Genomic DNA, 5,491 nt, shown 5'->3' with positions numbered 1-5,491 from the left:
GAAATGCTGAGTCATATATATCTAAAACTGCAAAGAGACACCATGGCAGATCAGTAGGGAAACACATGTCTGACTTATACATTACGGAACCAATTAAATAGTTACATAGAAAAACACTATAGGGTGACCAGCCCCTCACACTGTTATAGTTGGTGTCTTAAATGACCCGTGAAGTGCATGTATGAAAAATAGTCCCCAGAGTGACCCTATCTTCAGGCAGTGGAGCCCTGTGGCAACTCCCTGGGCACCTGCCTATTAAGGAGATGATGGGTTCCAGTTTCTTCCTCTCCTTGATTTTCTTGGCTGCTTAGCCATAAGGTGGACAGATTTATTCAACATGTATTCTCACCATGAGGCGCTGCCTTGTTGCAATCCTAGAACAATGTGGTCAATCAGTGACGGACTGGAACCTCCAAAACAGTAAGCAAGAGTCAGTCTTTCCTCTGTTTTTTTTTTAACTTTTGTTTTTTGATCTTTTTGAGACAGGGTCTCCCTGTAGCCCCAGCTGAGCTGGAACTCGCTATGTAGACACAGAGCTCCACCTTCCTCTGCCTCCCAAGTGCTGGCATTAAAGGTGTGCGGAGACAGGGTCTCCCTGTAGCCCCAGCTGACCTGGAACTCGCTATGTAGACACAGAGCTCCGCCTTCCTCTGCCTCCCAAGTGCTGGCATTAAAGGTGTGCACCACCATGCCTGGCAGTCTTTGCTCTTTAAAGTCAATGATTTTGGTGAGCATGGTGCATGCTTGTAACCCCAGGTAAAAGCAGGAGGATCAGGAATTCAAGGTCCTCCAGAATTCAAGGTCCTCCTCAGCTGTATAATGAGTTTGAGGACATCCTGGACTACATGAGACCCCATCTCAAAACACAGAGAGAGAGAGAGAGAGAGAGAGAAAGAGAGAGAGAGAGAGAGAGAGGACAGTTGATGATCTTAGCTATTTTGTTTTAATGAAGCTAACATACATATGTACCAGATATATAATTAACCTAAAATGAATCATGAGCTAAATGTAAGAATTACAATTATAAAACTTGTAGAAGAAAACAGAATAAAATATTTGAGGCTATGAAATAGGGAATGATAATTCACATAAAATACATTAAATAAAAAGAAAGATTATAAGTTGAATACTATTAAAATTTACTCTTCAGAAGAAACTGTTCTGAAATTTTTTTAATAATGCATAACACATATATCATAAAAGATGTTTGCACGCAGAATGTATAAAACATTGTTCTAATAGAATGCAAATTGGCTCACTACTATAGAAGACAAAACATCAGTCTCTAGGAAAATTTAAAATGGAATTATGACATGATTTAACAATTTTACTTCAGAATACAAACCCAAAAGAGTCAAAAGTGGTTTCTTAAGAGATACGGGTATACCCATGTTTACAGCAGAATTATTCACAGTAGCAAAATGTAAAAGCCTCCAAAATTGTCCTCAGTGGGATAAGGGAAAAAGCCAGATGTAGATTCATATACTAGACCACCTTTGAGATAGGAAATTCAGATGCATGCTTACAGCATGGATGAGCCTGGAGGACACGATGCTGCGATGTAAGCCAGTCACAAAGTGACAAGTTTTCAGTTCATGAGTCATTTTCAGTTCTCACTGTGGCAGAGTGCTACTTGCATCTAGTGGGTCAAAGCCAGGATGTTACTAAACACCCTGCAACTTACAGGCCTCCATAATGAAAAATTATTTGGCTCATAACCTCACCTTTCCGTAAGTGTTCTCTACCATGATTGCCCATTGTGTGCCAGCTACTGCAATGCCTGATGAAATGGACAGGCCAGTAGATACAAGAGATAAAAAGGTTCATTGACAAATTTAAATCTAAGTTTACTGTTACAAACCATGATCTCATTCCATTATCACTTTGCCTAATGCAAGAAACCTTAATACTTGTCCTAAGTTTCTTTTCTGTTGCTGTGATAAAACATTGGCTAGAAGCAACATGGGAGAAGAAAGTGTTCGCTTATACTTCCAGTGTCATAGTCCATCATAGAGGGAAGTCAGGGCAGGAACTCAAGCAGGAGCCTAGAGGCAGGAACTGAAGCAGAGACCATGGAGGAGTGCTGGTGTGCACCCAGGATACCTTTCTGATACAATCAAGGCCCACCTGTCTACAGATGGTTCTGCCTATGGTGGGCTGGACCCTCCTGTGTCAATTAGCAATTACAAAAATATCTCCAAGACATGGCTGCAAGCTGATCATATCTAGGAAATTCTGTTGAAGTTCCCTCTTCGCAGGTTTGTTTGTAAGTTTGTGTCAAGTTGACAGGTAAAGCTAACTATAATAGCACTCTTGTTGGCTAATCCAGCATTGATTTTACTTTTTGTCCAGGTACTTTCAGTGATAATGGACTTGGAGTAGAACACAATATTTCATGTCAAGATGTGGCTCACCTCACTCTTCCCATTGGAATAGCCTCGGGATTAGAAGATAATCTTTTACAAACTACTGCAAACAGCATTTCGAACAGCCCTTCACTTTGCCCATATTTCACTTCAAAGCATCTAAACGAAACACCAGCCTTGTAAAACAGAACACTGCCTCCATCTGCAGTTAGAAAGACACTCACAACAACCTCTTCCCTGGAAATAATGATTTTCTCAAGAAAAGAACTTGGAAGCAAATGATAGTCATTAATTTTGAGTCCAATTTATACATCTCAGTATTCTAGGCTGACTTATAGACGCAATAGTAATAGCTCTATTTTCACGCATTAATTGATAGATTGTCAACAAGCCTGCGATTGCTCTAACCTTAGGAAATCAGAAAATGAAATATATAAATCTTCCAAGGTTTGATCTGTGTTGTCTTAGTATTGTCACTATTAGACCATCTTTATGTTATTTTTCCTAATATTCTACAGTAACTGACAAAAAGTCTTATCCTAGATGTTTGCATGCTGTGGTCTTGGACCATCTGTAGCACCACAGATTGGATATCTCTGTGAAGCTAGCAATAACTTTCATAGCTTCCTTTTTAAATCAAAAGGCAATTTTCAGAGAAGTTTTAAGGTCACAGCAAAATGAAGAAGAGAGATAGATATCCTTTCCATGTTTTCAATGTTCTCATCCACAATGACCACAAGACTGGTGCTTCTACCACACATGATGAACTTACACATTAGGGCTTATTCTTGATATATAGTTAATCATGATTCTATGATGTGCATATATTGTACACTGGAAAAATAAATGTTCAATGACATGCTTTCATCAACAAGTATCATAAAGGGTATTTTCAGCTCCCAAATGCCTCTGTGCCCCTATATCTTTACTTCATATTCTCTCAAATGGTCATGATTAAAATATTTCTGAAGTGTCAAAAACTAGACACCGGTGATTTTTCAAAGCTGGGTCTAGAAAATGAAGGAAACAAAGCTCAAGACCCACCCAGTGAGGACTCTAGACACAGTGCATTAGTTCCTTTACACTGAGAAATATTCTTTCCCCTTAACGTTAGACTTGTCATATCAAGATGTCACCTCTATAAGCTGGGCATGAGGTTCAAGTTGCTAGAGTGCTTGCCTAGCATGCACAAGGGCTGGGTTCAGCCCTCAGCACATCATAAACTGACGAAGCATGATGATGTTTGCCTACAATTCCAGCACTCAGTAGGTGAAGGCAGTAGGATCAGAAGTTAAAGGTCATCCTTGACAACATAATGAGGTTGAGGCAAGCCTGGGCTACATGAGATTCTGCCTTAAAAATAAGAAAGAAAAGAATAAGATGTCCTAGATCTAATGTCAGGAATCACTGAAGGTGACACATATGTCACATTCCCTGTATGTCCATGTCCAACTCTTGTGGACCAGTGACCATAAAGCAAAGGAGAAGAGTAGCTAGGGGGATCACAGGGTAGTCACAGAGGAAGGTAGAGGACCAATCCGAGGAGGACAGCTTCTGAAAGCTTTCAGTTCTGAGCTTTGACTCATCCCCCTTAATGCATTATCTATCACTCGGTCATTGTGAAATAAAAATATAAGGGGGATTAGGAGAACAAATTGCTCATTTAAGCAACCTTAGAAATAGAGTCTATAACAAGGAAGGCAGAAGGAGTTGTACACAAACTCTTTAACTGTAATATTTTCTCCTTGGAAGACAGAGTAGCAATTCTGAAACTGCTAAATATATGCCTGAAAATGGACGGCAATGGATAAGAACCAGAGTGGTTGGTGTGTGGGAGTTTACATATAAGCAAGAGGAGGAGGCTGTAGAGCCACACAGTGGTGGATTACAGTTGGAGACATCTCTATGTTCTCAGATATAGACAGCTATACATATAGCTATACATATAAACATGTAACATATATAGTATACAAGTACATATATGTGTGTCTATACACATGTGCATTTCTTCCTCAATCTGCTGAAATATCCTCGCATCAAGGACATCTCCAAACAGAAACCACACCAGGTCATGCCAGGTCATGGTTTCTAGTACCACTCTCTAATTTAAAAGTTACCTGAAGAAATGTGTTGTTCTAAGATTATTTGGTGATAATTGAAAATCTTGTAGAAAAAGGAAGAAAGGAAGCGAGGGATGGGAGGGAGGGAGGGAGGGAGGAAGGAAGGGGGAAGAGAGGGAGGAAAGGGGGAGGGAGGGGGGAGGGATGGAGGGGAGAGAAGGAAGGAAGAGAAGAAGGAAAGGAAAGAAAGGGAGATAAGGACAAAGGGATGTAGCAGTGGAGTAGAGGAAGGAAGGGGGTTTAAAAAATTTCACAAATATGATAAAGCAACATTGGATCCTTATCAGTTGATAACCCAAAGAATTAAAGAACATTTATGAATCCATGCTGACATATATTTAAGTGAATGAACAAAAAATACATAAATAAAAGCATAAAATAAAGAACAGACAAATGCTCTCGGGCAGAAGAATAGCAGATAATTCTCGCAGATCTTTTGTGCTTAAGGAGAGGGAGAGATGAGTTATTCTGTAAACCTCACTCTCCACGTGTGAGAGTGCAAAGTAACTTTCTTCCAAAGAGCCTAGAACAGAACTAGAGAGGGACAAAGAGTAATTTCATAGTGAAAAACCTGGGAAAGGACTGCCTGATACCCAGTGAGTCACAGCCCATGAGCAGCAGTGGTCGGTTTTGCTCACAGTGTGTACCTGTGGTATTGTAAGTACATTCAGCCCTGAGTTTCCTTCCCCAAATTTCATAATCCCAGTTTAAGCATGAAAAATCCACTAGCCACACCCAGTTGTCTATAAAGCACTTTTCATAGTGAAAAACCTGGGAAAGGACTGCCTGATACCCAGTGAGTCACAGCCCATGAGCAGCAGTGGTCGGTTTTGCTCACAGTGTGTACCTGTGGTATTGTAAGTACATTCAGCCCTGAGTTTCCTTCCCCAAATTTCATAATCCCAGTTTAAGCATGAAAAATCCACTAGCCACACCCAGTTGTCTATAAAGCACTTGGCCATTTCTCAAAAAAACCCTAGACAATAATAATAATTAATAATAATA

Source organism: Nannospalax galili, unplaced genomic scaffold (assembly GCF_000622305.1).
Source record: "Nannospalax galili isolate Female #2095 unplaced genomic scaffold, S.galili_v1.0 scaffold1083, whole genome shotgun sequence".
Classification (NCBI taxonomy): domain Eukaryota; kingdom Metazoa; phylum Chordata; class Mammalia; order Rodentia; family Spalacidae; genus Nannospalax; species Nannospalax galili.
Note: the sequence above shows the minus strand (reverse complement) of the source record.